The following is an 11,212-nucleotide window of genomic DNA, read 5'->3' as shown; positions in this document are numbered from 1 at the left end:
AGTCCTTTGGGTCTAGAATGAGGAGTGGGATAGCTGGGCCAAACGGTGGTTCCATCCCAGTTTTCTGAGGACTCCCCAGACTGCTTTGCAGAGGGGTTGCACCTATCTGCAGTCCCACCAGCAGAGTATGGGTGTGCCTTTTCCCCACATCCTCGCCAACGTTTACTGTTGCCTGTATTCTTGATGACTGCCATTCTGACAGGAGTGAGTTGAAATCTTAGAGTAGTTTTGATTTGCATTTCTCTAATAGCTAGAGATGTCAAACACTTTTTCATATATTTGTGGATCGCTTGTATTTCTTCTTCTGTGAAGTGTCTGTTCAGTTCCTTAGCCCATTTATTGATTGAGTTATTTGGGTTTTTTTTTTTTTTGGTGTTAAGTTTTTGAGTTTTTTTTTATATATATTCTAGAGATTAATGCTTTATTGAAAAGATTTTCGATAAAGTGGTAAAGATTTTCTCCCAGTCTGTAAGATGCAGCCACATCAATGTTTATAGCAGCTCAATTTACAATAGCTAAACTATGCAACCAACCTAGGTGTCCTTCAATAGATGAATGGATAAGGAAAATGTGCTACATATATTCAATGAACTATTACTTGCTTTTAAGAAGAATGAAATATGGCATTTGCCAGTAAATGGATGGAGTTGGAGAATATCATGCTAAGCAAAATAAGCCAGACCTAAAAATCCAAAGGTCGAATGTGTTTTCTAAAATGCAGGGGCTAATTCACAATAAGGTGGGGGGGCACTAGAGAAGAATAGAGTTAACTTAGATAGGTAGAGGGAAGTGAAGGGAAGGGAGGGCAGGGGATGTGGGGATAGGAAAGATAGTGGACTGAAACAGACATTATTGCTTTATGTATATAACCGACTGCAGGACCAATATGATTCTGCAACATGCACACTCAGAAAAGTGAGAAATAATATCCCACCTATGTATGATATATCTAAGTGCATGAATGCATTCTTCTGTCATGGATAACTAATTAAAACAAATTTAAATTTTTTTTTAATGAAAAAGAAACACTATTCTGATATTATGTAAACAGACTCTCCAGGGAAATGTTTCCAGAGACAGTGTCCTCCCAGAGGGGAAGGGGAGAGGCCCATCCCACATCCTCGGGAGGCCATTTGCTCAAAAGCAGGGTCTGCAATGACCAGGAGGCTGTGACACCAAGCAGGAAGGGGTCCCACCACAAAGGCTTCCTCAGTGGGAGAGTGGGAGGCAAGACAGGAACTTGGGATTTATAGACAACACCTGATTTTTTAAATGTATACAACAAAATTAATACATTTTATAAACAACATTTTAAACAATTATCTGACTATTTAAGCTGCATCACTGATTTTTTATAGTGGATTTTCTCATGTGAAAATGTCTTTAGTGGACAGCGTCACCTGTATTCAGGGACATGTGGTGGCTTCACGGCCAGGCGGGAGACACCCTGGGCTCTGGGAGGGTTGGAGTTCTCAGTGCACTAGCAACTTGCTGACTTTACCAGTGAAGAGCCAACGCTAGCCGTCTCTCGTCATTTTTCTCACAGGCTGTACGTAGGTAGCCACTGATTTGTACAGAAACAAAATCAACATAACTGTGTCTCTTTTTCAGCTGAGAATCAAAAAAAGGCTGATTCTTTCTGTCCCTTCGACCCCCCTGCTTCCCAGGGACTCTCCTGGGAGCATTCTCGGAATGGACAGGCCAATGGCTGGGGAGGGACTTTGCCACCTCTGCAGAAGGGGCTGGAGGAGGGCTGTACCCAGGAGAAGCTAGACGAGGACACCTGGGGGACTTAGCTTACTCGGCAGCAGGACCCATCTCATTTGCTCTCAGGCCACCAGTCTGCATGGTGACAGGCACAAAGCAAAGCCTGCCCCTTGGTGCAGGGGGACCTCCACGGGGCTCCCCAGGGCCTCCACGGGGCTCCCCCAGAGTCTCTGAAGCTGAGTCCCCCTGGGGCCTGAGCCCTCCCTGAGGATTTGGACCTAGGATGTAAGTGGCCCAGGTTGTCACCAGGGCCGAGGACCTCTGCTTTAGGGTCATTGGAGCCCCTCATTTCCGAGGACGGGGAGGAAGGCGGGTGCTAAGCTGGGGAGTAGAGAGGTTACCAGTGGCTCCTCTGCTCGCTGGCCACGGCTGGGGGTGGCCTTGTCCTGCTGCTCTGCCTTGACTGGGTGCTGCCCCTGTGCACCTGACTTAATGAGACCACACAGCCAAGCTCCCCAGCCAAAAGCCACCTTTTAGACATGCCTCCCACCCACTCCTGGGACAGTGGTGTCTAAGTTTTTATTTGTGGAAACTCCAAAATGTCACTGGAAGAGCAGGTGGCCCCTTGGACTTTGACGCTATTTCTTTCTTCAGTGCTAAGGACCAGACCTAGGACCTCACCTATGCGAGGCCAGGGCCCCACCAAGCTACACGCCCCTGTCCCTGAAAGCTGATTTTTGCTTTGTTGGTTGGTCTTGGTAGTACTGGGTACTAGGGACTGAATTCAGGGCCTCAAGCACGCTAGGATGGTGCTCTGCTACGGAGTTGTCCCCAGCTCTTAGACGCTGATATTTAAACACTCCTATCATACAACTAACTAGTCACATATGGAATCCAGCATAGTTTGAAAATTAACATTTTAATAGTTTTTTTTTTCTTGGTGCTGGGGATTGAACCCAGGGCCTTGTACATGCGAGGCAAGCGCTCTACCAACTGAGCCATATCCCCTGCCTGAATATTAACATTTTAAACAAAAACTTCCTCACCTTTAAAATGTACCCAGCAGCTCTCCAGCTCTGGCTCTATGGGAAACAGGCAGCCGTGTCTTCTCTGACCATCAGAAAGTTCCTGAACGCGCTCTGCTTTCCTGTGCCCTGTCAGTTCCACCTGAGCCCAATGTGCTGGCGCTCCTTGACTTGTGATGGGTCACGTCCTGATGCACTCGTCATGCGCTGAAAACACAGTGAGCTGAAAGTCATCCGACCCCCACCTCTGCACACCCTGGTGTGGCCTCTCGGCACCCCACAGCACTGGAGGTGCCGCTCGCCATCACGGCTGCTGGGTAACGCCACCCCGGGGCTGCCCGGCTTCATAAGAGGACCGTGCTGCATGTTGCCAGGCCAGGAGAAGGTCCAGTTCCCATCTCCAGGGCAGGTTCCCACTCACGGGCATGGTTTTGCAATATCATAAAAAAACCTGATTTGACCATCTAAGTTGGGGCCATCTGATTAAATATTATGATGATTAATTTGACCCAAAGGTCAAGAAATCCTCCTACCCTTCTGTGTTCTGTTCAGTGGCCCTGTGACTCACTGGTGCACCATGGCTTACCTAGGACGAGGCCACTCAGTCCCATTCTTTGTCTCACAGATGAGTCCCAACAGAAGCCTCCATGTCAGACCTGGGTTAAGCTTCTCACCCCCACCCCTCGGGTCCAAGCCTTCTCTGGTCACCCTCCCTCCCTCTCACCCCCTAGAGAGGGGAGGTGAGCCCAAGGCTGAGCTGGGCAGATGACCAGCCATTCTCTACCACAGGCCAGTTTTATGGTCCATCTCTCAAGCCCTCGGCCTCTTGAAGCTGGGTCTCTGTGTCCTTTACTCAAAGTCCTTTCTCAGCACTGGTTGCACCACCCAGAGCTTGGACTGCTTCCCTCCCCGGTGTGAGGGTCTGACCCTTGCATTTCTGTGCTGCTCCGTTGGTCTTGTCCTCAGTGCAGGTGGACACTCTTACAGTTTCCATTTATCTATTTTAAGTCCCTTGTCTCTGAGGACAAGTTTTCCCTTTGTTCTTCCTCTTTCAAGTTATTGAACTTCTGTTCATATGAAATTCGCAATCAACTTGGCAAGTTTCTTAGAAAGTGCCTAGGAGTTTTGCACAGAATGGCTTTGCATTTAGAGACATCTGGGAAGAGCAGAATCGGCATTATGATGGGAGCCTTCCTGTGTGCGAGCTCCGAAGGTCTGCTCAGCCAGCTGAACACTACGATTTTCAATTCCCTTGTAGATTTCTTGTTAGATTAGGGACCTGGTAATTTTGCTGTGCTCATCTGGGATCTTCTTTTTGGCTATGGGTTCGCGCCTGATTGGTCGAGTGTACAACCCTCTTGGTGGTGCTACCTGTTCCTACACCCTCCGCTGTTTCCAGGGGACAGTCGCATCAGCTGTATACGATGGCAGTGTTTCACTGTCCCTTCTCCCTCCTCTCCCTCCCTCCCGCTCCCCTTCCTCCCTCCCTTCCTTCTTATTATCTGACCGGCTAGAACCCCTAGCACAACATTGGCAAGAAGTTTTGTTTGAGGACATCTATTAAGATGCCTTATAAAATTTAGGGTGGTTTATAAAACATCAAATTCGCTTTTGAATTCCTGGGATAGATCTTATTTGTCTTGAGTTTTAAGAGATACTCCTGGATGTGCTTTGCTAATGTTTTATGTAATGTTTCTGCATCCAAGTTTATATCTGAGGTTGGTATTTAATCTTCTTTCCCCACATGACTTCACCTGGCTTTGGTGTTCAGACTCGAAATGCTTCAACTCTCTTTTCTAGTCTATGTAATTATTTGTACGAGGTGAAGATTCTTTGAGTTTTTGATGATGACTGCTTTGAATCAGGGCTTGGTATCCTTTTAGGATACGAGAAGCTATTGGATCTCAGATTAATTTTTTTAGTGGTTACTGACTTATTTGGGGGTCTTCCTTTCTTCCTGAGTCAGTTCTAGAGGTCTGTATTTTTCTAGACGTGTTCTTTTCATACAAGTTGTAAAGTGAACAAACGTAAATTTAAGCAGACTTTGTACAAAGGTGACGCGTTTTGTCATGATGGTCACTTTCTTCTGGTCACTTTGTTCCCATGTGGCGAGTTCCTGCCTGGCCTCTTCTGTCCTTGGTCAGTCTTGATGGAAAACCATCTATTTCACTGGCTTTTGATTTTAAAAAGCGGTTTTATTGTTTTGTGGGTTTCTGCTGCACTCCAGCTTTTTGCAAGGTGTTCTGGTAGCTGCTTCAGGGCTTCTGGCATGGCACACTACATCTGCTGGAAGTGGACCATGGTCAGTCTCAGTGGCGCTGTGTGTATACTTCAAAAGAGGACGGTCCATTTCGCTTGCTCTCCTGTGCTTATGTGCAGCTCTTCATTTCAGCTCATGTCTTTTTCTTTAAACTCCATTGGTCTGATCTTAACATTTTCCACCAGCTTTGCTGTGGTTGGTGCATGTGCACACATATACACACACGTGCACACACGCACACACATGCGCACACACGTACACTCACGTGCACACACGTACGCACATGCGCACACACACTCACACACACACACACACACACACACACCCCGCTGCCCACTTGTGCTGTCCTGTAAACACATGCAGCTGGATTCTGTTTGCTCTCCAGTCTGGTCATTCTCCTCTTCTCCGTGTGACTTGCACTTTTCTGGCGGCTGATGGACTTGAGACTTTTCCAGCTGGCTCCCTGCTCTGGTGGAGCCCTTCTGCCTTCCCCTCCCCTCCTCTTCTCTGCCTTCCCTTGCAGAGAGGACCTTTCCTGAGCTTCCCTTGCCCGCCTGCTGGCCTGCAGCTGCGGTGCTCCTGTCTGCTGAGTGACAGTCCTTTGCCTCAAGTGAGCTTCACTGCGCACTTTCTTGACAACAGGAGGACATCTGCACTTCTCTGCTCCTCCAGGGCCCGAGGCTCTTAAGTCAGCCCTGGTCACCTCCCTGTTGTCACTAGAGTCTTGGTTTAAGCAACACAAGAAACCTGTTGTGCACGCTTCTTCTTCTTCTTCTTCTTTTTCCATCTATTGCTGCTGCTAACAAACTACCACGAATGGGACGAATGGGGCGGGTTGGGCCTCACCAAGGGAGGCCCTTGCATGCTGGAGGCAGCAGTCAGACATGAGCCTCTGGGAGAGACTAGTGTCCACAGGGCTGTGTCTTTTCCAGCGCCCGCAGGGTCTGCTTCCTGCCCTTTCCAGCCTTCAGGAGCCGCTGTCCCTTGGCTCCAGCTCCCTCCCCATCTCTGACTTCCTGCCTCCTCTGGCTTCTGACCCTGGACGGGATTGGATCACTCTCATTTAACCTCAATCTGTCCTGTAAAGCCCTGCCCCCAATTACAATCACATACTGGGGTCCTGGGGTTGCGGCTCCAAGCTATGACCTGGGGACACAATTCACTCCGTAGCACCCTTTAGCCAGTTTCCTCCATCCTTTCTCCGAGTTCCCTGCTGGCCCAAGGCTCCCTCCAGGGTCCCGTTCCCCAGCGTCATTCCTTTGGTGAACTCGTCCAAGCTCACTTTGAGATCAGTGTCCCTTCTTGCACAGGCCAACGATGCCCACACTTCTCCCTCTGACCTCTCCCCAACCTCAGATGTGGGTATCGAGCGGCCCCCGGTCCCTCTGCTTGGGTAGCTCACAGACGTCACAGACTTCGCGCGTCCGAGTCTGAGCAGCTGAGCCCTTGCTCATCTCGGTTGGTGGCTACTCCGTCCCTCCGACTGCTCAGGCCCGAGACCCTGGAGTCGTGAACACCTGCGTGTATCTTGTCTCCGTATCTCCCGCCCTGCTCCCCCTGGTCCCTTTCCTCTGCTCTCTGATCTTTATTTATTTACTTCTTGCTTTTGTAAAATTTAGTGCATCTGATGTGCACTAAGGGGAGATGCACTGGGTACATTCACATATGTACACAGGAGAGTCTGACCAGATTCGTCCTACCGTCCCTCCCCTTTCCATCCCTCCTTCCCCTCAATCCTCAGTTCATCAGCTGTTTCGCCTTGGCTGATGGGAAGGGCCTGAGGGGACAATACCCAAGGCAGCTGCGACCCTCAACCTGGCCCCTGTGCCCATCCTGGGCCGATGGCTTTGCATTTTGCTCTGAGCATCTGGCTTAGTGCTTTCTTCTCTCTTCAAAGTACGGTCAGATCTATATTTAATGTGACCATTGGCACAAAGCAGTGAGGTAGGACAGGCGGGTCACCAAATCCCTGTTTTCAGCTGGGATGGAGGCCAGGGACCCTGTTGTTGGCAGACGGCTGCTCGGCCGGAATCAGGGTGCAAGGGGCTTGGAACCAGATCTGGACACACAGGGCCACTGGTGTGGCAGTCAACATTTCCAGTGGCCGCCAAGATGTGCCTCAGGAACGTTCTCTCCTCCAGGCCCAGGGTAGTGTGTCCAGTCCAACTGGAAAAACCGGTGCTGCGAGGCTCTAGGTGACCACAGGGTGACGAGGGAAGAGGAGAAGTGCTTCCCCATGCAGGTAGTGAGAAAACCACCGTCACCCAAGCGCACACCGTCCCACCACGTTCCCCAGGTGGAATGCATGGGGGGTAGCGGGCCCACCCGACATTGGGGTGCACTAGGTGGGGGCTCCAGCAGGAGGGCAGGGCTCACTCTCCTCACTGACCTTCCCCTCCAGAGGCCAGATTCCTGGCAGCTCTCCGGCTTCTCGGGGCCAGCCCAGCCCTATCAGGACGGGGCAGGTAGCACCCTCTTCCTGACACCCTACCCTGGCCCTACTTCCTGGGCGTCCTGGAAACAGCTGGAAGTGGGGTCCTCTGGGTGTGGGTGGGTGGCTGGAGGGTCTGGCAGCACCAGCTTTTGGGGCCAGCCAAAAGGGCAGCCTGGTCCACACAGTCTCCCTGGCCATCTGAGTGCCCAGCCGACTATGCTGAAGGGGGCCCAGGGACAGGGACTCAGCACCCACGCCTCTCCTGAATCCTGGCCCAGCCCGGCCACCACACAGCCCTGCACAGCATGCTTGGGCTGAGCCTCAGGTGCACGGCAACGCGGCCGCCCCTCGCTCCAGTGCTGTCCCAGGCTAACAAGGAGACACTTCTCGGAGCAGCGAGCCCCTGGCACGGCCTCTGAACGATGTAAGAACTGGAGGCTGCTGGAGCACCACGCTTCACCTGAAGAATCATCAAGACTACTTACTCCAGCTGGTGTCGTAACTTACTCTTGTTGAGAATATTGATCATGAACTCGGCCTTCTAGTGGGTTTGCCCTGCGGCTTTCCCCATCGTTCACGCCCTGCTGTTGGACAGGAGCCAGCGAGGCCTGGTGGAACCCTCAGCCTCCAGACCCTTCCGTGGTGACCGCGGCTCCCTGAGCGCCGTCCTGGGGCTGTGGAAGCAGCGGAGCCTGCGGCCTCACGTGCCTCTCCCTGAACCCTGGGAGCCGGGTTCCTGCAGGGTCCAGTGCAGGGTCCAGCTCTCTCCATTGTCCACGCTCTGGGTGGAATGGTGAGTCGGACACCCACAAACACCCAGGAGGAGGTCCAGAATGCAGCCACGGCTCCTTTCCCCAGAACAGGACCCCGGCATGGGGATCCCCCAGGCTCCTTCCACTCCCTCTCCTGGGGTGACGGCCAGCTGCCCCATGGCTGCTCTTCAAGTGCAGCAGCCCTTCTCCCGCCTCCACCTTTGGGCTGAGCTGGGAAGGATTTGGGTGGCCATGGGCTTGTCTCGCTCCTGCCACCTGCAGCCAGCACAGCGCTGCCCTTTACCCTCCGGGTCCTCCTCTTTGGATAATCCTGCAGGGACAGACACCGCTCATCCCATATCATGGATGAGGCAACCAAGGCTTGGAGAATTCAACAACTTCTAGAAGGACAGTGCCAGGGCCGCACCTGCTATCTGGCTTGAAAGTCAGGGTTTCAGCTGGCCCTGGGCTTTGTTCCTGAAAGGATTCTGGTCCTGTCCCTCCTGCGCATCCTGACCTCTGCCTGTCACCTCCACCATGCTCAGCAGCCCCCTTCAGCTGGCCACGAGGTCCTCCAGGCCATCTGCCACCTCGCCCAGGCAAGGCCTCCAGGTGTCCTGCTCTGCTTCCAGAGGCCCGTGTGCAGCATCTGAAGGGAAGAGTCCACTGGCTTTCCCTGCGACTCCAAGCGCAAGGCCCAGGAGGACCTGTGGGTGTGGACTCTGGACTCTCAGGTCCCTCCCTTTAGTCTGCCTGCTGTCACTGTGGACAGAGGGCTGGCGGGAGCGGGGGCTTCGTGCCTTAGTACCCAAACTCAGCAGCACAGCATCACTGTAAGCCCAAGTGGCCGAGCACACAGCCTGAAGGTCTCTTTGGTTTTCTGATGAGCTTTAACTGAATAAGAGAAATCCCAGAATTCAGCAAGTTCCTGGTGCAGTACAAGAACAGAGAGCCGTCAAGCAGGGGTTCAGTGACAGGGACAGGCTCTGGGCTCTTCTGCAATGAAAGATACTCGTCTTGGTACTGATGGTGGAGAAAGTCCGGGGCAATGGCCCTTGTCCTCCCGGCAGTGATTGCAGGCCCTCTCGGGTGGCCAGTGTGGAAGCCCGCAGTCTCTGGGGAGGCACTCCACTTGTGGCAGTAAGCACTCATTTAACGGACCTCTCACGGTCCACCCCTTCTCGCAGCTGCGAGAGCCTGCGTTGGCCTGGTCCTGCGGCTGTCTTACTGGGCTCCTGTGCACCTGGATATTTTAGATTTGTGTCTTTTTTCCTCTCTTCCCCTAGGCAGATGGGAGCTGGCCTGGGCTTCGTTCCCCGGTGGGGTGCGGGCTGGGGTGGCAGACGGGGAGAGTGACCAGCTCTCTCTTCCCCTGCCAGCCCAGTCAGAGGCTCTTGTGCAGAAGGGCAGGCCCTGGTTGCTGGTTGGTGGCCTGGGCTTCCCCGCATCTGCTGTGCGTGGGTTCCTCGTGGCTGGGTGACATCCACCTCCCCTGGAGGGGACCAGCTCTTCCATGTCACTCACTTCCCTCCAGACCCCCACCCCAACACGCCTGGGGGTAAAGGTGTCCTGAGCTCCACTCCTGATGGTCCCTCACAGGAGACCTCTCAGGGCCACCTGCAGTGGCGTGCTGCTTCTAGGGGTCACAGCCTGGAGACGCTGGGTTATTTTTGCTGGTTTTGACCATGTCCTAAGAGTGTAGGTGTTCGGTGCCATCCCAGCTCCCTGCTATCCCCACTGGTCTCTGGCTCCATTTTCTTTGCCCCCGCCCCCCCGCCTGCACAGGTCCTGTTTGCTTGCTGGTTGATGCCATCTCCGGGGGCACAGAGGCTGCGTGGAGAAGCTGCTCTGCCCCCTCAGGTGCAGGGCAGGTGGGCAGGAGCGCCAGGCTTCGGGTGGCCCTGCACACCTTCCTCAGCACTTCTAGGCTGAGGACATGGCAGGCCAGGAGGGCACTTGCTGGGAGGGAGGTATTTGCTCGTGGTCAGCTTCTGACCACCCCTTCCAGGGACACAGCGTTCCTGGACCTCCCTGCCAGGCGCTGAGCAGGCCCAACACCCTCAGGGACAGCTCAGGACAGTGGCATTACAGTTCTACACCGGGCTGACTGCCCAGGAGCCTGTGGGCAAGTGGGCCTGACCCTGATTTGCTGAAAGCCAGGCCCAGTGGGCCTCCCATTGCAAGTTTTAAGGTGAGCCTAGGGATCCCAGTGGCTCGGGAGGCTGAGGCAAGAGAATTGTGAGTTCAAAGCCAGCCTCAGCAACTTAGGGAGTCCTAAAGCAATTCAGCGAGACCCTGTCTCTACATACAAAAAAGGTCTGGGGGCTCAGTGGTTAAGTACCACTGGATTCAATCCCTGATACCAAAAAACTTGGAAGAGTGAGAGAGAGAGGGTAGGGAGCTGGTTTTCATCGGAAAGTCCTCCAGTTTTAAACTGCTCGTTCAAACATCTTAAAAATGTTCTGTTTCTAAGGCAGGTTGTACCTGGCCTGACGCACTACAACAGATAGTTTATTCTAGATCAATCTAAAGTCAGTTGGTGCTGTGGATGTAGCTCAGTGGTAGAGCACTTGCCTAGGTGTGTGCCAGGCCCTGTGTTCAATCCCAGCACTGCAAAATAAGTAAGTAAATAATAAATAGTCAAGCGAGGCACTTGTAAAAGTTGGTGCTTTTATGTCTGGCCTCCAGCCATATATTTAGGCCACAGAGCAGTTAAGATATAAAACCGACTCCACATTACAACCCACAGTGAAGACAGTGTGGCTGCGAGGTTCAGTCCCCCCTGTCTTCTAAATTGGGGCACGGACAGATAACTGCCCTAGGAGCTTGTTCAGCATCTTCTTATGAACTGGAATAAATCATCCTTTCCACCAGACATCTTTTGGTATCTGCTGGAAAACTGTTGTGTCAAATACACACATCTATCTTCACTACAATTGTGACAGGCACCTCACCGTAAGAACTTGCACAGCATACAACCTGCTCAACCACACATGGCAACCCTAGGTGTGGACCTCTTTGTCCAGCCCATCCT

Source organism: Marmota monax, unplaced genomic scaffold (genome assembly GCF_021218885.2).
Source record: "Marmota monax isolate L192 unplaced genomic scaffold, Marmota_monax_Labrador192_F-V1.1 WCK01_AAM20220418_F8-fsc00125, whole genome shotgun sequence".
Taxonomy (NCBI): Eukaryota; Metazoa; Chordata; class Mammalia; order Rodentia; family Sciuridae; genus Marmota; species Marmota monax.
This window is presented reverse-complemented; position numbering follows the sequence as displayed.